The sequence below is a fragment of the Mastomys coucha genome, unplaced genomic scaffold, assembly GCF_008632895.1.
Source record: "Mastomys coucha isolate ucsf_1 unplaced genomic scaffold, UCSF_Mcou_1 pScaffold16, whole genome shotgun sequence".
NCBI classification, from domain to species: Eukaryota; Metazoa; Chordata; class Mammalia; order Rodentia; family Muridae; genus Mastomys; species Mastomys coucha.
This window is the reverse complement of record NW_022196898.1, coordinates 53036551-53057141: the sequence shown is the minus strand read 5'-3', so window position 1 is coordinate 53057141 and position 20591 is coordinate 53036551. Positions and strand designations below refer to the sequence as shown.

At 45.2% G+C, this 20591-nt stretch overlaps 1 protein-coding gene across 4 annotated transcripts in view; it reads left to right on the top strand.

The window, feature by feature from the left end:
- Window positions 1–7590: 7590 nt before the first annotated feature.
- Window positions 7591–20591, top strand: part of Cttnbp2nl (CTTNBP2 N-terminal like) — a 49107-nt gene continuing 36106 nt past the window's right edge. For 2 of the 4 annotated variants that reach the window (XM_031375081.1, XM_031375078.1), the window contains exon 1: window positions 7757–7837. The gene's annotated coding sequence lies outside the window, so the exon portion shown is untranslated. The other 2 variants (XM_031375079.1, XM_031375080.1) reach the window with 2 other exon arrangements.

Genomic DNA, 20591 nt, shown 5'->3' with positions numbered 1-20591 from the left:
AAAAAAGAAACCCAGAGTACACCATGGCCAAAAGAATGTAATATCCAAACTTGTTCCAAAGAAACAGAAATCCTGGTCACTTTGTTCAGGACAGATGGGGCCCCCGTAGGACCCAACAGGAGCAGTGAAGCAGGAACTTTGGGCATAGATGCCTCCAGCATGTGCTTGCTTGAAAGTGCACTTACCAGGAAATTGCCTAGAAATGACAGTACAGCCAACAGCCATAACAGGACCATTACTTTCCCTATAAATATGTCTCCCTTTTGTGAGCAACAAGGACCCATTCAGCCAACTGTGTGGTGCTTCAGCTGAAATAACAGACTGGAGGAAATGCCTAATTGGCTTTCATCAAATCAAAACTATGGAGCAGCCTGGTCCAACCGAAGCTCTGTCTCTGGCCCTAGAGTGGAAATAATTTTCTGCTTAATGTCAGGCTATGTGTGGAGAAGAGGGGAATAAAGAGGGAAGGAGAGGGAGGCCAGCCTTTAACCCCTTGGGAAGGCCATAGCCCAGCATGGACAGAAAGGGATTTAGCCTGGGCATGGGAAGAGGAAGAAAGGCCGAGGCAGAAAGGCAAGAGTCGTCTGAGAAGACGGTGTCATTGGTAAAGGGCCTGCCTGGCCAGCCTGAGGATCTGCGTTCAACATGGTGGCTTATAACTCCTCTGCTGAGGAGAGGGACCAAAGGTTCCCTGGGACCCACCACCCAGCCAGTCTAGCCTAACTGATTAGTTCCACGTTAGCAAAAGACCAGTCTCAAAGGATACAGACAATGTACCAGAGGATGTCACCTAAGGTTATCCTTTCTCCTACACGCTCGCACATCGAAGGAAAGATTGGTGTGTGTGTGTGTGTGTGTGTGTGTGTGTGTGTGTGTGTGTGTGCATATATTTACATATGCACACACACATAGTCAGCCAGCTTTAATCCCAGCACTCAGAAGGAAGAAGCAGGTGAATATCTGTTGAGTTCGAGGCCAGTCTGGTCTACATAGTGAGTTCCAGTACAGTCAGGGCTGTGTAGAGAGTCTCTTTCTCAAGAAACAAAACAAAATCATAATCAACTAATACCATCTCCCACCTGTATAAATGTACAAAAATCACATTTAGAAATAATAAATGGAAGTGGTGCAAGCCTTTAATCTCAGTACTCAGGAGAGAGACGCAGGCTGTTCTCTGTGAGTTTGAAGCTAGCCCAGTCTACAGAGCAAGTTCTTGGTCAGCCAAGGCTGTAGCAAAACTCTCTCAAAAGAAACAGGACAGCTGGGCGGTGGTGGTGCACGCCTTTAATCCCAGCACATGGGAGGCAGAGACAGGCAGATTTCTGAGTTCGAGGCCAGCCTGGTCTACAGAATGAGTTCCAGGATAGCCAGGGCTATACAGAGAAACCCTGTCTCAAAAAAAAACAAAGAATAAAAAACCAAAAAGAAAAAGGAAAAGAAAGAAAGAAAGGAGGGGGGAGAGAGGAAGAAAGGAAGGGAGGAAGGGAGTGAAGGAGGGAGGGAGGAAGGAAGGAAGAGGACAAAGCAATCAACGGCAGTGTACTAGTTCATTGCTCAGAATATGTGGTGATAATAGTTGTTTAACAATTTCAAAGGTGACGGTCAAGAGAGGAATATGTGACTCACTCCAAGACACAAAGCATTATTCAAGAGCTCTGTGACTAATGAGTGTTTGGAGGAGTGAGAGGAGGAGTTAAAAATAATTTGGATTCTTGGGAACCTCACTGGATGGTTTCAGAACCCTGTAATTTATTGATTTCCAGGAATTTCCCGTCTAACCTTTCTTTCAGGTCCTGTGAAGTTTGAATTCTGCACCCTGGCACATCAACCTCGGGGGAACATGTGGGTTGCACACAGAATGAACCAAGGGAGATAGAAATCAGAGCCCTATGGATGCTTTTTCTGACAGCAATATTGAGTGAATTCTCAGGGTCCCATAGACTTCCGTCGGACTTTCTCGTTGCCATCATGGAAAACACTTGACCCTAATTATGTGGTCCTCAGAAAGGACTTTAGTAAGTGATGCAAAAGTCTTTCAAGTCACATTGGCCTAGTCTGGGAACTCACTTATATCACCCACCAGCGCTGTAGTAAAAGATCGGGAGACCCCGCTCCATGACTCCAGGCAAGCTGTTTAGCTATTCTTTTTTTTAAAGTATTGAAATCCGTTACCTTATCATCAAAATGGACTTTAAAACTGTCTTGTGGTAATAACCAACACTTTGTACCTGGTGTTGTAACTGGTTTGTAACTGGTACAGTGTAGGCATCGTTGTCACGTGACCCTGAGCCAGGCAGCCTCTCTGAACTTGCTTCTTCTCTTGAAAAGCTAGAAGTAGTAATAATTACCTGTCAGGTGGCTAGGAGAATTATATGTGTGAAGATTACAAGGTGGGTATGCGAAGTGTCTGGCTCAGTGTCTCATAGACAGTAAGCACTCGACATTAGGTATCTTTCCTTCCTCCTCTGAGAACTACCTCTACTGCAATCCAGAATAAGGATTTTGTGGCTCTGTCATAACCGCAGTGGCCCCACATTCAGCTAAAACCCAATCTGTCCCTAGAGTTGGCTTTTTGAGCTGCTTGCCAGTCTTTAGAATCCCCTACCTGATGGGCTGTCTTGCCTACACCCATAAAAGGAAAAGCTATCCACGCACCAATGAGACTGTCTGGAAAGAAGCAGACAATTGCAGGACTCACCGGCTAACACAAGAGGGCGCGAAAAGCTCAGGAAAGTAGTGAGGGCCACACCCAAAAATCTAGAAATGCGCCTGTTTTCCTGGCCGGTCAGGTCCAAACAAGAAAGATTAAGAGTTGCTTAGAAAGCCTTCGTGGGGACAAAAGATGAGAGGGAAATGCAGGGCAGGGATGAAACACCTTCCCTTCGGCTTCGGCCTGGCGCCGGATGAGAGAACCTCTGGCGTCTGGTCTTTGAGAGTGGGTAGGACACAGCACCTTTGACAGTTCTTCCAGTTTCTTCATCTAGCTCACCCAGCATCACCCAGTGTGCCCTGGGTCACAGCTAAACGACGACTCCAGAAAACAATAGTCTCAGGCGTTTCATTGGAGAGCAGAAACTCACAGGGAGAAAGAGCTTCCGAAAGGTCTCCAGGTGATTTACAAAATCCCACGGGGAAATTGATGGGCTACTTTAGTGTACGCCATCTTAACTGATATTCACAGCCTGGGGTTTGAGACAGAGGTGATCATCTCATTCTAAAAGTAAGGAAACTAAGGCTCAGGTAACCGCCACACTTTGGGCGCTTGTCCCTTAACGTTTTGTTTTGTTTAATTATATGTGCATTAGTGTTTTGCCTGCATGTGCATATATAATAGTGCCAGTTCCCCTGGAGCTGGAGTTACAGTCACTGTGCTGTTTGCTCTCCTCTTGTTGCTCTTGTTTTGTTTTTATGTGGTGCTGGGAATCTAACCTAATGTAGAAGTTAAATAATGAGTCAGTGGTTAAGAGCAGTGGCTGCTCTTCCCGAGGGCCCCGGTTCAATTCCCAGGACCATGCGGCAGCTCACAACTGTGTAACTCCAGTTCCAGGGGATCTGGCGTCCTCACATATATGTAGATGTGGACAAAACACGAATGCACATAAACTTTTTAAAAAGAAGTTAGCAGACAGTCTGTAGACGTTCACTCTGTCCTTCCACCACATAGGTTCCAAGAACAGAGCTGCAGTCATCAGGCTTGGCAACAGGTGCCTTTGCCCAGCCATATTGCTGGCCCCACAAACCGAAAAGATATTGCTGCATTCTCTATTGTCCTAACCCACTGAGCATGATGGAGAGGTGATACAACATAGTAATTATGAGGGTGTGCTCCGTATTTATCCAGTCTAACCTCCTTTACTCTATAATTGCCTCCCAAACACTTAAAATGTTTACCTACAAAGTTCTCCATTTTAGGAAAAACTTGACCCAATTCTTCAGTTGTGGGCCTCTTTGTACTCAATTTCCAAATCTGGAAAAATGCGAATATTAATATTCTTCTTAGGATACTGACACAGATGCTTTATGTAAATTAAGTTCACAGTACTTGGGACATAATTGAATATTCAATTGGTATAATATATACCATAAACCATTATATGTTATAATATATCATAAAATATATAACACACATATGTGTATATATAAACATATATATGTGTATATATATACATATATATATATACTGGTATACACACACACACACACACATACATATATATATATATATATACTGGTATACACACACACACACACACACACACATATATATATATATACTGGCTTTACTATCATAGCCTGCAATGATATTCAGGAATCTATTTCTTTTGTGACATTTACCACAGTGGAGTTAGGATTAAGTGAGGAGATTGTCAACTAGATTTGTACTGAGCTGTTCCTCTAAAAGTTACTGTCTACCCAGATCCTCAGAATGTGGATTAGTTTGGAATAGAACATGGTCTTCAGAAATGTCATGAGTTAAGATGAAGATAAGCCAAGCATAGGGTACGCGCTTATAAATCCAGCTATGTGTGATTTCCAGGCCAGCATGGTCTATATAAAGACTCCAGCTCAAGAAAGAAAAAGGTCGCAGTCCTCTCTAAAGCCCATATGTCTAGTGTCTTCATGAAAGAGGAGCACATACAGGAATACTGAGGCAAAAGGGAAGACGGCCAGGTCGTGACAGAGGCAGGCACTGGGGTGATGCAAGAAGCCAAGAAGTGCCAGGGAGCGCCTGGAGCCACAAATCAGGAGACTGTCACAGAACGGGTGTCTTCACAGCACCCCCCCACCCCCCCGGAAGAACACAACCTGTCAACAACTCGCTTGCAGACCTCTGGCCTCCAGACAGAGAGAACATGCTGTGTTGTTCTAAGCCGCCCACTCGGTGGTGATTTGCTAACATCAGTTTACAAGAGGGCAGTGATCAGACCCGGGTTTGTGTCTTCACATCCAGTCTGGCCTCTTTTACTCTACCATGGCCTTCCAGGCCAGCAACAAACATTCAGGACATCCACCTACAACATTTGCCGATTGAGGGGGAAAACAAAAAAACAAAAAAACTTGAGCCAAACTGCAATCTTTTAGCACTTAAATGACATAAAGTTGTTGCCGGTCACTTGGAAATCATTTAATAAATATTAATGACCAAGCTGATTACATCAAATACACCAGAACACTGGGGATCATGTTTACCTATTCAAGATATCATGAGCTTATTTTCTCGCTCCATGTGCCAAGGACCCTAAACTTACTTACACGTTTTCCACATTAAATCACAAGGCTCCAGAACTCACTGCCGCTGTTGAAGGCTGAAGGTTATCTGAAGCCCAGAAGCCCTGCCTGTTTCACTACCTCAGGGGTGATAAGTTGAAAGCCATCTAAACATTCTCAGGGCTCGGAGTCTTAAGGCAAGGATGATCTCATCCTGTTGAGCCTTCTTACCCTTGCTCAGGAATGGGCTTAAAAGAACCCAGAGCATCGTTGGGAGCTGCTCAGTGCTGTAGAGGATGTGGGTCACATGGTACTGTTTCCATTAGGTCAGCTCTGGAGTAGAATGGGTGGTGGTGGATTAATAGCTACAAAGGGAGGGAGAGGAAGGCTGGGTGAGCTGATTCATTGGAGCAAATCTTGGAGTGAGTCAGAATCCAGCAGAAAAATAGCCTGTTGTCCTACATCTGCCTCATTGTCTGGCAATGAGACACTTCCTCCATGCATACCCACAGGCGAAGCAAAGGAAGGAGGAGGAAATGGATTCTTTTCAAGCTCGAGATACTATTCCTATACCTAATACTGTGTCTTTAAATCACTTGGCACATTATGTTTCATTCTGAGAGGTCTCCCATAGCCCGTGGTGGTCTGCAGCACACTGTGTTGGCAAGGAGGGTCTTGAATTCCTGATTCCCCTCTGCCTGCATCTCCGAGAGGACAGGATTTACAGGTGTGCACACCCTACCCAACCAGGCTGTCCTTCTGAATACAGAGCAGGATATCTTTGCGAAATTCTTCACGCTCTAGGTCATTGTTCCAACAGCACCTGGGCTGTACTGAAGCGTCTCTGCATGCTGTCTCCAAGCCTGTAATGGCTAGGGGAAGGTATGGAGTTGTTGGCTTTGCTCTGTTGCTACGTTAACCACTACCCTTCCCTCTGAACAGGTGTCCCCACCCCCACCCCACCCCCGTGGGAGCTGGTAGCTGATAGCAGACCATAGCACAGGCTTGGAGTCATTCTTGTAATTTTTCTTTTCCAGTTATTAACTCTGTAGCCTTCCTCTGGTTCTCTCGGTTTCCTTGACTCTCTTATCTTCTCATCGTAATTTCTCACAGTGATGTCCACATTACAGGGTAAGAGAATCTTCTCACACAGCACTGACACAGATATTATATGGATGAACAGAGCACTATGTTGACAAGAAATACTGTTTTACTTCCTCTAAACCATGATTTACTCGGGCTGGGCCTCTCTCTACGCAGACTGTAAACTGCACCTGTCTAGAGGGCTGTTTGCCTAGGGCAGTGGTTCTCAACCTTCTTAGTGCTACTGTCCTTTAATACAGTTCCTCAAATTGTGGGGACTCCTCAACCATAATTTCGCTGCTACTTTCAGAACTGTAATTTTGCTCTTATAGATTAATGTAGATTTTTTTATAGACAGAGGTTATCCAAGGGGTCGTGACCCACAGGTTGAGAACAACGGCCAGAGGGAGTATTGGGTCCCTGATATCCTCCTGCTGATAATTGTGAGGATTAGGAATAATGTATTCAGAGTAATATGTTACTTGTGCACTTAAACACTTGCCTTCTTATATGTACTTGTTACAAATTCTTTAAAACAATGTGGTTATTAATCCTGCTCAATCACTTCATGAGCTGAAACGCGGACTATGGTAGAGTCATTCTCTTCCCTCCAGGTCTTGTTTCTATCACTAAGATCTGCATTCCTGTGTTCACAAGGACAGTCATTCCCCCCTCATCCAACTGTTCTGTTTCGGCTTCGTTACAACGCATTGTCCACAGCATGACAGGGCCCAAACCTATAAAAGAGCTCCCCACATAGATGAATGACAAGCACAGTGTGGGGAAAATCATTTGACTTCGCCCTGAAAGGCAGGTCGGCAGGGGTCATGCTCTCCTCTACTAGGTGCTATCCTGTTTGTTCCACCCCAGGGTCTCCCTTTGTGTACCTAGTGTGGTGTGGTAAAGAAGACAGTCTTGCGCCCTTGCTTTCCAGCACCACACCCAGAAGCCGGTGAAGAAGAGAGAGACAGAGAGAGAGCGAGAGAGCGAGAGAGCGAGAGAGCGAGAAAGCGAGAGAGAGAGAGAGCGAGAGAGCGAGAGAGCGAGAGAGCGAGAGAGAGAGAGAGAGAGAGGGAGAGAGAGGGAGAGAGAGAGAGACTATTAGGTTTTCAATAAGTAATTCTAAAACAAACGCTAAAACTCACTTCTTCTATTCACATTTTAGATACGCCCTCAATTAAGCCACCACAAGGTGTTCCCAGGGTCCTGAAAAGTTGCAGAACCCGGGCGGAGACCAGAGCGAACCCAGTCTCCAGCCGACTAGAGGAAGGTACTTCCTCCCGGAAGTGACGCCAGCTCAATCCCAGCCTGGCTCTCCCAAACAAAAGGGATCTTGCAGCCCCAGGAGGAGCCGGGATGACTTTGGAGAAGCCCCGCCTTCAGGCTCCGAGGATTGGTTTCAGAGCAGCAAGGGCAAGGCTGTGATTGGCCATGGCGTCTGTCTGTCACTGCCGCCGGCGGGTAAGGGGCGGGTCCTGGGAGGCTGGGGATGGGGAGCGGGCGGCGGAGGCGGCGGCGGGGAAGGAACCCGGAGCGCCGAGGCCAGGTACGGAGCGCGGGCTCGGGGCTCTGCGGTGCTGGGGGGCCGGCTCTCCGAAAGAGCCTCCTGGGCCGGAGCCTTAGTGGCTTTCATCAGAAGTCCCTGTCGGGGTAGGGCTGGTCCCCCTAGGGGGCGGGGCCGCCGCCTCCAGATCCCGGGATTCCCCGAGGAGGCGTCGCGGCATCCTCCGGGGTCCTTGCGACTGACTGTTCATTGTCTCTCGCCAGCCTCCGCCCCTCAGCAAGGGTCTCCTCCTGACCTGTCTCACTCCACGTCGCCTTCTGCCCAGCCCTAGCCTAGGAGTGGGACTGGTGGGTACAGTCTTCTAGGCTGCAGCCCCCACCCCTATATTGGACCCCCGCGAATCCAGGCATCCCTTTCCATATCTGCCCTTGCTGGCAAGCTTAGGTCCAGAACTAGGGTTCTATACAAGATTTAAAAGAACAAAAAACAGCATTTTCCTTTTGAGGGATGGGCGAGGGGGAGAAAAAAGACGAGACCCAGACAGACACCTTCAACAGCCAAAGCAGTCTTTCCCCCTCTTTAGCCCTTCCCATCCCCCAGCCTGCGATTGCTCCTACAGCCCCCCAGATCCTGTATTCTCTTGCTGAGTGTTGAGAGCTCCCCGGCTTAAAAAATACATTATCTTCTTCCCATCAATTTTTGTACCTCCCTCGCCCTTTCTGTTTCTTGTGGGAGAAGCCAGCTTTTAGGGGCTTTTCGGGTTTGAGTTGCCTTTCGGTTTTGCTTTCTACCCGGTTTCTTCCCTGAGAACTTAATAGGAAAGCATTCCGCATATTTCATAGCAAGGTGGGTGTGTTAGCTTTCCACAGAGTTGGCCTTGTGTGGGTAGGAATGCAGTGTGTATTGTTTGACAGTCAGTGAATAATACCATATTTTCAAATGAAATGGTGTCGAGGAGTCAGTAAATGCCTTTTGTAGGAATCCCATCTCCCAATTTGGAGTGGGCTGGTCCGTTGCTCTGGGAGACTGCAGTTAACCTTGAAGGTGTATGGCAGGTTGAAACAAAAGACAGGAAGTATTTGAACAAAATTCAGGTTCAGTTGGCTAGGTTTATAATTAATCTGGTCCAGTGGCCTCTGAGTACTGTCTCACCCCTCTTTTATAATGGGGTTTTACCCTCAAAGGAAACAAGTATACATGTGGTATGATATGATGTGTGATTGTGTCTAGCACACCAGCATCATCAGCCAAAATTTAAAGCATTTAAATAAAAGGTAGTGTTCAATTTCAGAGAGAAGGGCAGATAAAGGCCTTGTGAATTCTGTTTTCATGGCTCTGTAGGGTCCCTGAAAAGATCTACTAAAGTCTTTGGCATTTTAGCAGTTGCAAAGTACAAGTGACTTTGTCCTGACATTAATGTCATTGAATCTCCAGTCATCATCCGTGGCTAGCAGTACCACCTATTAATTTTTCCATATTTTTAGCGTTTCAAGTTTTCATCTCAAGTTCATTTTCCTATTGGTTGTTTATAGCCACTAGAGGCGAGGTGCGGAGTTGCAGTCACTGAGGGCGATTGGAGTGGCTGTTGTCTGCAGCCTTCCTGAGTAGACTTCCTGAAGGTAATTAGTTTTGAATAGTCAGGTTCCGAGGTTTCAGAGCCACTCTGGGGGCCTGCAGATCTGCTCCGTGATTGTTTCCAGATAGGCAGTGAGAGGAAGCACAAAGAAGAAGCTGTATGCAGGGTCTCTCCTGCAAACACAGAGTTTGTTGCCACAGGAGGGAGAGATACATCATCCCAGAAATAGCAGCAGGGGCTTAAAAAAAAAAAACTAGAAGTAGAACAGGAAAGCCCCAAAAGATGTATCTTATTACATGAGTAGAGAATGGAAATAAACAAAGATAGGAGACGTCAGGAAACCAAAGGAGACGTAACTTCCAGGGCCTGGACAAACAGAGGAAAGGCAGAATAATGTCATTGATGTTTTGGCCCAGTAAACGAGACCTGTTTTCTATACCTTTGGCTCTGGAGAGTTCGGTTTTGTTGAATCAAGTGTGGAGCACTGTGTCTTGCTATGTTTCTGAAAACTATGTAGCCCAGGGTGACTTCCCCCTCCTGTTGGGATTACAGCATGTACTCCGATGTTCAACTCTGGGAGAATTCCTTCCTCAAACCTTTTCAGTGTCATTTTTGGTCATGTTAAATGAAGAAAAGCATTGTGTGCAGACAGTTTGTGTGTGTGTGTGTGTGTTTAGTGCATTTCATTAAACTATTCTTAGACTGCATAAAGTCTTTGTAGCTTCCATAATGCCTAATATGAACACTGAATTTAGTTTAAAGCTCTCACCTAAGAGTCAAACTAGACAGACAACTGATAAAGTATAGCACATCTTATTAGTTTAAACCATCTGCCTTCTTGTCTTTGTGTAACTTTATTTTTCCTTATTTGACATGGTAGGAAATTGCAGTATCTGAAGCGGCTAAAATATTGACTTTCCTATGAGAAAATATCTCTGGTTAGGTACTATATATATATTGCTGTCAAGAATTCTGAACCAGACTTACAAACACGACCAGTTGTAGTTACTTTAAAGATATATATGTACAAGATTCTGACCTAATGGGGATGGAGTGAGTTCAGGAGAACATGCCAGGAACTGTAGGTTAATTTTTATTTTAGTTCCTGAGTATTTGGTTTGACCCTGATGTGCTGGCTAGTTTATATCGACTTCACACAAGCTAGAGGCATCTGGGAAGAAGGAAATTCAGTTGAGAAAATGCCCCGACCCGATTGGCCTCTGCGCTAGCCTGTAGGGCTTGTTCTTGATTGATGATTGTTGTCCAGAGTGCCTAGCCCACTCTGGGCGGTGCTCCCCCTAGGCTTGGGGCTATAAGCTGGCTGAGCAAGCCCCTAAGCAGTGTTCCTAATCCTCCATAGCTGCTACCTCATTTTCTCAGTCCAGGTTCCTAGCTTGAGTTTCTGCTTCGACTTTCATCAGTGATAGAGTGTGAGCCAAGAGTTGTAAGATGAAGTAAACCCTCTCCTCCCCAAGTTACTTTTGATTGCGGTGTTTTATTATATCAATAGAATCCCAAGCTAAGACAACGGTCTCCATTAAGGTTTTGGGGGGAGTTTGTTTTGCACTTTTCTCTTAAGCCTGTTCTTGCTGGGGCTTGAACTTCAAACCTTTCACCTGAACTATACCTCCAACCCCAATGTTTGTGCTTTAATTTACTCCTAGTTGTATTAACAGTGCACAGGGCTTCATGGGTCCCTAACAGTAGCTATTCAGACTCTTGTGGTATCCCTGGTTTGTTACAGATCTGTGCCAAGTCAGAATCACATGGATGGAGCTACCAGTTGGTTTTCTTACAAGAATTTGAATTCTCAGCTTTTCTGTGGTGTTTCTTAGAGACTGCCATTGGACTCATGTTTAGTGGTGTGAGGTGAAGAGAGGCTATTTCTGGTTCCAAGCCCTTCAGTTGTGAGCTAGAAACAGAAGACTTTTCTGGTTTTAAAGATTGTGTGAACCTACTGCATGCTTGTTTGTATAGATCTCCTAAGCAAGGTGCCTCATATGAAACAGTCATTGAGAGATACTATTATTGACCTTGTTATTAGCACTTGGCATGAGAGTTATGGAAGCTAATGTACACACCCCTTTCTGCTCTCTGGAGGTGTGGAAGAAGGCTCTCCTTTGAGACTACCCTAGTCCAAATGAAAGAGAGAAAGAAGAGAAAAGATACTAAAATAGTCTACTTTAGCAAAAGTGAAATAGTGTTTGTTGGTTGGTTTTGTTTTAAATTTGTCTGTAAATAGCTATGGTTTGGGCTGGAGAGACACTGAGTGGTTGAGAGCACTTGGTGCTCTTACAAAGGACCCAGCGTCAGTCCCAGCATGCACATGGAAGCTCATCACCATCCTTCACTCCAGTTCCAGAGGATCCAACACCTTCTTCTGACATCCACTGTAGGCAAAACACTCACACACATAATAAAATAAATCTAAATAGCTGAGGTTCCTAGATTGAGGAAAAACAGTTGCGCAGGTCATAATGTAACACGTCTGAGCCAATGATTTGGTTTTTTTGAGAGCATATAGTTGTGCATTCAGATCGTGTGTGTGTGTGTGTGTGTGTGTGTGTGTGTGTGTAAAAAAACAAAGGCAAGAGATTCAAGTTACCAGTTGTTTCACTCCAGGTGCTGCCATCCTGCAACTTTTATGAATGGTTTTGTGTGTAGTATGCTTATAAGATTTAAGAAATTTTCGATGATAATGTTCATTTGAGGCGTTTTTTTTTCCTTACTTTTGAAAACTACCTTCCCTGTTAGTCTAAAAGAAAGGAATAGGTTGAAGACCAATTAAGAATGGGTGGATGGGGAATTGAGAATGGAGGTGGAGGGTGGCAAAGGTTTGGGGACTGAAGACAGGACTTCACGTAGCTTTGAAGTACAGAATGCAAAGTCTGTCCAGACTCAGTGTATCGAGTGCATTGACACATCCCATCTCAGTGTGTCTTTGCTGCTAAAGAAATCCTAACTGTTACAGCGATAAAGAATATAACCCAGAAGTGTTAGTAAACTTAATAGAAACTAGAAAGGAAAATTAGTGAGCACAACAACCAAGACTCCTGACTCTGCTGAGCCTAGTGAGCGTTGCAATGCATGGGACCTTGTGTGGAGTCCAGGAGACGGGGGAAGGGGTAGAAAGAGAAGCGAGGATACATTGCTTTAACAAGGTACAAGGGGCTGGGGAGTTGGCTCAGTTAGTCAGTGCTTGATTGCATAAGTGTGAAGAAGACCAGAGTTTTGCTCCGCAGCACCCTCCCAGACAGCCAGTGCAGCTGCAAGCCTGTGGGCTCAACACTGGGGAGCCAGAGACCAGAGGATCCCTGGGGCATGTGACCAGCTAGCCGTTCCAGCCAGGAAGTTCCAGATTCAATGACAGACTGACTCAAAAAATGAGGTGAAGAGTGATTTAGGAGGTACCTGCTGCTGACCTTGGGCCTCCACATGTATGCATACACATTTGCACACATCCAAACAACACTTGCTCGCACATGCACACACTTTAGAAAAGGGGAAATAAAGCGATAGGGATTGCAGATGCTAAGGAAAGGAGGGTATAGGAAAGACGACAGGGAAGTGGGAGGAGAGCACAGGCTTTGAGGGACAGATGATGTGCTTTTTTCTTTCTTCCTTGTTTTAAAAAGAGACTGGGTCTCACTAAATAATTGCCCAAGCTTGAACTCATTCTGTAGTGCAGACAAGCCTTGAAATTGAGATCCTCCTGCCTCAGACTCCCAGGTAGCTGGGATCCTGGGTCTGTACTGTCAGGCCAGGCTAGAGTCTGTTTTGTAGCTGGCTTAGTGTTTGAGGGTACAGATCTGGTCCTGTATTGATGTCAGCCTTACCCTGTGTCTTTAGATTGAGGACACCAAAATAATGTTTTTAAAGATTCCACATCCTGAGCCCTTGCGCCTCAGCACACTAGCTGACTCCCACAGGTTCCTCTTGGGGCGTACTTAGTTCTTACTCAGCCTGTCTCATCTCCAAGTCACCATTTCCCCACTAAAGCCAGTTCCTGTTCTGACATCCCTGTTTCTGTTGACCACATTGTCGTTCGTCACCGAGTCTCCAAACCTCTGCTGAGTATTTGGATTGTTTCCCCTATTTCCCCCCTAAATGGAATCAGTCTCCAAGTTACTGTAAGTAAATTCCTCCCACTTCTCTTTCTGCCAGACAGAGTAGCTGTCCACAGAGTTCCTAATCTTGTGAAACACTAAGCAGATGTATAAATGGATAAACTGAGAGACGCGAATGGGATAGTGGCTCCTGAGGTGGGAGTGGTGTTCATTTCTATTCCATATCTAATGTCAGCATCAGCTGCGATATTTTTAGCAACCCTATTACAAGTTAACAGTTGTAACTTGATGAAAAGCTGTAAAAAAAAGGTTTTTTCCGGGCTGGAGAGATAGCTCAGCAGGTAAGAGCACTGACTGCTCTTCCAAAGGTCCTGAGTTCAAATCCCAGCAACCACATGGTGGCTCACAACCATCTGGAATGGGATCTGATGCCCTCTTCTGGTGTGTCTGAAGACAGCTACAATTCACTCATATAAATAAAGTAAATAAACCTTACGGGCTGGCGAGATGGCTCAGCGGGTAAGAGCACTGACTGCTCTTCCGAAGATCCTGAGTTCGGATCCCAGCAACCACATGGTGGTTCACAACCACCCGTAATGAGATCTGACGCCACCGTCTTCTGGTGCATCTGAAGACAGCTACAGTGAATTACGCTGGAGCAAGCGGGGCCGTCCTGAGTTCAATTCCCAGCAGCCACATGATGGCTCAGGGCCATCTGTACAGCTACAGTGTACTCATACAAATAAAGTAAATAAATCTTTAAAAAAAAAAAAGTTTTTTTCCACTAGAAACAGAGATGTACCTTTCATTTTTGTTGCAAAAGGCACAAAGGACTGACCCAGGCAGAAGATTGTCCTTTTCTATTCCTAAGGAGTGCATAGCTATCATTGGCTTGGGCATGTGTTGAACATATCCGTAAAGTGACTTTGGAGAAGCAGGAGGTGCCATCTCGCCCTTGGATCAGGTCAACCTACTGGGTTGGGGTCTAGAAGGAATACGTTTATTTTGACTTGCAAATTAGACACGTGAATGATAGACAGTTATGCTCCACTAAGAAGAAAATAAACAATGTCCTGTCCTTGGAGGTGGACTCAAATGGATGCTCCTCGAGGATGCAGAGCGAGAGCTGACCAGTCAGTCACTAGCTCATAGAGTCCACAGCATCCTGCTAGAATATGTGTCATGCCATTTATGGGCATGGATCTAAAGCTCAAGGTGTCAGATGGACCAGGAGCAGCTTTAAAACCGAGTTCTCAGGCTCAGTGCATGCACTTGCCAGTACCACACGAGTCCCCATGAGAATGGTTCCCCTGAGGGACCTGGAGCAGAGGGCATTTCTGTTTGTTGGTAGTATGCAGCTGGCAACAAATTGTTAAAACTATACTTAAGTTAGAGCAGTGTTTCTCAACCTGTGGGTCTCAACCCTTTGGGGATCAAACTGCCCTTTTACAGGGGTTGCCTAAGACCATTGAAAAACACAGGTATCTATAATACAATTCATAACAGTACCAAAATCACAGTTCTGAAGTAGCAACGAGGTAATTTTATGGCTGGGGGTCAGCACAGCATGAAGAACTGTATTAAAGGGTCGCAGCATCAGGAAGGCTGAGGACCGCTGCCTTAGAGGCTTGCGTGAAGGTTTTTGCAGTTCAGGAAAAAGGCTGTGAGCGTAGTTCAGACCCTGTGGGTAAGCCTGCAGACTGGGATTTCTTATTTGCAGTCCCTATGGGGCCAGTGACTTCATCCAGTGTAGCAGTTGAAAGGTTTTTTTTTTTTTTTCCATTCAGGCAGCCTCAAGAATGGCGACCCATGAAGCATTCTACTGAAAATAAAATCAGCCTACACGACCATTGTTCCCTTGCTCTGGTTTTGTTTCAGAAAAGCAGAGTTTTCTGGGACTCGATGGGTAAAATTGAACGACAGACGAATGTGATAGGCTGAAATCTGGAATTTCATTTAAACTAACTAGCAAGTAGGTACTAAATTAGCTCAAGCTTCCTGACAATCTGGTGTCTAAAGATACATGTCATTTCTTAAAATTTCAGTGGAAAATGTTTTTTAAAAACTATTACTAATTTTCATGCACACCCATTCCAGAAGCTAAAACTTTGTGATTCTTCTGGTGTGGTCTTATGTCGATAAGAATAGTTGAAAGGGTGTAGTCAGATACTCAGGTAGACAGACATGGTTTTCTTTTTGTTTTGTTTTCGAAGCTGGGTCTTACTGTGTAGTCCTGGCTTGCCTTGATCTTGTGGTAATCCTTTTGCCTCAGCCTCCTAAGTGCTGCGATTACAGTTTGCACCACCAAGCCTGGTTAACAGAGCTGGTTCTCAGTAGCTCTGTCCTGGTATCCTTATGCAGTAGCTCTGTCCTGGTATCCTTATACAGAGGCAGAGATCCTCATTTGTTTATGGCACGAGGCTGCTTCCCTTGTTCTTCAGTACACCTGTAAAGCTTGCTGGCAGCATATAAGAGAGAGAATGAGAGAGACAGATGAACAGATTCATATGCAGAAGACCCTAAGAACCAAACCAAACCAGAGCTTGGTGTGGTGTCCAAAACAGCAAGTTAGACTAGACTTTAGAAGTGAGAGGTAGAGCCAGCTGAATGGTTTGGCAGTTAGGGACATTTGCTGCCAAGCCTGATGACCTGTGTTCAGTTCTGGGTACCACTTGATAAAAGAGAGCCAGCTCTGGCAAGTCACCTTCTGAACTCTATACAAAAGCCATGGCATGTGCGCACACACAAAAATAGGTGGGTGGGAGGGAGGAATGCAGCTTTTCAGTGAGTGATCAGTGCTAGACCTGGATCTCACTAGCTACTCATATAACCCTCATCTGTAAGAGGCCAGACTAGGTTATTTCTGAGGTGGTTCCATCGCCTGAGGCTGGTAAAATGAGGCCCATGAGCAGCGGTTCCCAAGGAAGCCTCTGGAGTCAAATTTACTGGGTTCAAGTTCAGTTTCTTCCACATTCTAGCTACAAGACTTTAAGCAAGTTGTTCAGCTACTGTGCCTCAGCTTTGCCATTTGTAACCTGGATTGTGTGGATCTCTCGCCCAGGATTGTGATAACGTATGTCAAGCGTTTAGAAATGTCTGGCATATATTCATGTTAGCTCAATAAATGCTTATCTTTTTTCATTACTTCTTGTTTGAACTCTTAGAAAGTTATGCTGTCGAGGGCTGATGCGCTGGTGATGAATGTTTTCCTTGTTCATAGTAAGCACTTTTATAGTAAGCATAGCCTTGAGAGTCTGGGGTCCTTGAGTCTGCCTTGCATTGAGTACTCCAGTGTTTGAATGCTGACCTTGCAGAGGTTCAGCAGAACTGCAGAGCCGGCCCCTAGAGGCACCCTCAGTGCTAGGTGAATAAATGTCCTTGACCCTCAGAGCCATCGTTACTTCTCCCTAACTGCATTATTCAGATCGTCTTTCAGGATAATTCGCAGGGTCCTGAAATGCACAATCTCTGGAATACTGTTTACTGCATGGCTAGGGGAAAGGGTAAAGCTGTCTGAGGAAGGGGGTGCATACCACGGTGAGTCCTCACACGGAGGGGGAAAGCTCAGAGCTAGTCGTTCAGATGTACTTTACGAGTAGACAGTGGGGCTGGAGAGATGGCTCAGCATTTAGGAGCCCCACGTGGCAGCACACAATCTGATGCCCTCTTCTGGTATGCAGCCATACATGCAAAGTCTCTGTGTACATAAAATATATTAATAACAGTCCCTCCACCCCCTAAAAGAATAGAAAGCAGGGTCTAGTGACACCCTAGGACTGGGGAGCGGAGCTGGAAGCTTGTAACTGTGAAGTCGGCCTACTTTACGTAGCAAGATCCAGGCCAAGCAGGACATGGGGAAAGTAAGTAGCTAGTATATTGTTTAATTTTGCCACCACACTGTGGGTGGTTTAAGAATGTATTTTTTCACATATCATCATCGTTGGCTAAGAGCTTAGAGCACTGTTCTGATCAGAGTGGATTCTCTCTCACATTGCACTTTCCCTAACTGGTCAGTATTCTAATTTTCTCTCATAAGGATACTGATCTTATTGGATTAAGGATTGTACTGACCAATTTTTTTTATTACAATTTTCATACATGTATTTTGATCATATCGTCTCCCTTTCCTGTCACCCCACCATCCAGCTTCTTGTTCATTCTCTCTTCTCTCAAAAAAATAAAGAATTGAATCCCTGAAAAGCAGAACAAAAACTCAATAAGAAAAAAACCAAAACCAACATGAAGTCCATTTGGACTGGCCGACTTCTGGCACTGGGCCTTACCCTGGGATGTAGCAGTGGCACCTGGTTAGAGAAGCCCAGTTTTCCTTGCCCCACCGGTGTCCGTTGCTAATAGCAGAGAAGGTTAGGAGTGGGTCCTTGTGGAGGAGTGTGACCTCTCACTCCTGGACACACCTCCTTTTTCCGTGCTGGACTCTGATCCTGTTTGAACCCATGCAGGTTGTGAGGGCGCTCTCATAGCCTAATAGTTCTTACGCCTCATCCGTGCTGCTGGATCCGGATGATCCTGTTTCCTTGGAGTCGCTTGCTCACCACCTCTGACCTCCCCACCTCCTCTCTCACATAGATCCCTGAGCCTTGAGGGGAGAGGTTTGATAGACATCTCATTTATGACTGAGTACTCTGAAATCTCTCACTCTATGCACAGTGTGCGATGACCTCATTTTAACTTAATTGCCTCTGAAAAAGTCTCTCTGGGGCTGGGAGTTAGCTCAGGGGTAGAGCACTTGCCTAACAACTTCAAGGCCCTGGGTTCAATCACCAATACTGCCAAAAAAGAAGGCAGGGCCGGGGGCTCTGCGTGTGTCTTCGGAGTCAGTCACATTTGGAAATTCTAGGAATTAAGATTCCACATGAACTTGTGGTAAGGGCCCAATCCATTAACATACATTATAGAAATGTAAATAAATAGGCTTGTATCTTCAGCTGAGAAAAAGCTTGATTTAAGTATTACAAATTAAGTTTATATTACTTAATATTTTAAAATTCCATAAAATGGAATTGTGTTTTGTACCTTGACTTTAGGATTTTTTTAAGGAGTTAGTAGTAAAAAGAGATTTCCCCCGAGGATTACTGTGCTGTTCAGCTGGCCTCTCAACTCCCTTTGCCTTGCTCTCCCAAATGCTGGGTCACAGGTGTACGCCAGCACACTTGGCTAAAAACTACTTTTTAAAATCAGAAAATCATTTTGTTACAGCATGTTAGCACAGTTTTCTTCCCTGGCCTGATCCAAAACAAAAACAAAAAACCAACAGCTCCACAAGGTGGGACCATGTGGAGCGCTGTCACAGTCTTAACCACAGACAGTCACAGAGCCCTTCTGAGCCCAGGAGTGCCGGGGTGGAGAGAGTTTAATCTTCTGAGGTAGTCTAGAACCTTCCACCTAAGAAGGGGCCCCTGGATGCATTTGAAACAGTGCATTTGTCTCCATATTTAGACTTAGTGGCTTTAAGCACAGTGGACCCTGTTTATCTCACATATACTGTTTGTTTTTTTGTTGTTGTTGTTGTTGTTTTTTCATTTGGCTTGGTCTGGTTTTGCTTTTTGTTTTTGTTTTTGTTTTTTTTTTTTAGTAAAGATTGTATATAACCCAGGCAGGTCTTGAATCCACTAGGTATGTCCAGACTGGCTTTGAACTTTTTATCCTCCTGCCACCTCCTGCCACCTCCCAAGCACTGGGATAATAGATGTGTACCACCATGCCCAGGTATATGCTGGGGTTTTAAGATAATGCACTATTTTGTGAACAGATGTCAAAATACCTATTTTGTGCATTATCTCTGAGTTTTAAGTTATGACCCATAATGGTTTTATACAGATTTATGTCAGGCTACATGATTGGAGCAAATTCAGTTTATCTTTCCAGTCATATCTAATTACTGGAATTAATTCTAAGACATCACTCAGTGGCCTGTGAGACAGTTTTAGCCCACATGTGAGTTACTTAAGTTCAATATCTGAGTGTGTAATAAAATGATCTCATAGTAAAATGACTGAATCTGATTTTCCATATTTTATTAGATTTTTTTTTTATTTACAATATCTCCTTTCCCGGGTTCCCCTCCAAAAAAAAAGAATAAAATAAAATAAAAACTAAAACTAAAACAATCCCCTGTTCCCTCCCCACTCCCCCTGCTTACCACTGACCCTAGCATTCCCCTACACTGGGGCATAGAACCTTCACAGGGCCAAGGTCCTCTCCTCCCATTGATGACCAGCTTGGCCATCCTCTGCTATACACATGCTGCTGGAGCCATTAGTCCCCCCCATGTGTACCCTTTGGTTGGAGTTTTAGTCCCTGGGAGCTCTAAGAGTACTAGTTCATATTGTTGTTCATCCTAAGGGGCTGCAAACCCTTCAGCTCCTTGGGTCCTTTCTCTAGCTCCTTCATTAGGGACCCTGTACCGGCTCACAGCCAGCCATTGAATTTTTTTTTTTTTTTAATTGGCTTGACTTTTTAAGTGGGTTTTTTGTTTTTGTTTTTGAGGCTACCCTGTCAGGAACTAAGATTCATCTAAAATGTTGATTCTTTTTTTTCCTACATGTTCCTTATTTACTGACTACTTAGAAAGTAAACTTCACTTGCACCAGGCTACTCACACCCAGATACTAGACACAGACACTTCACCTGCGCTCCGCCCTGCCCGCCCTGCCCAGCCTTGCCCTGCCCTGCCTTATTGCTTACATGGCTGCAGAAGCTGTTTGGGGTGTTTTCCTCTTTCTGCCACCTTGTCTTTTTCTGTGGTGAAAACACAGCTGTGCCTGTTGCCCTACAGGAGTAGTTCAGTTCCAGAGCCCAGGCTTTGTGAAGAGGCTAGCAGCACCGTGAGGGCCAGAGTGAGCGGAACTGGGGTGTTATTCAGAGACAGGAAGGGTGAGAGCAGAGTGAGCAGGGCACCAGGGCACAGCAACACATTCCCAGGCAAAATCAGCAAGGCAGCCAGGTGCCCTGTGGGTGTGTGCACTAGGGGAGGGGTGTGGCCGGCATGTCCATCCCTGCTGGAGACCGGAAACTTCTGATTGTTGTCACTTGTAGGCCGGGCATGGTAGATTATACCTGTAAGATCAGTACTTGTGGGACTGAAGCAGAGAGATAAATTAAAGGCCTGGCCTGACCTACAGAAAAAACCCTG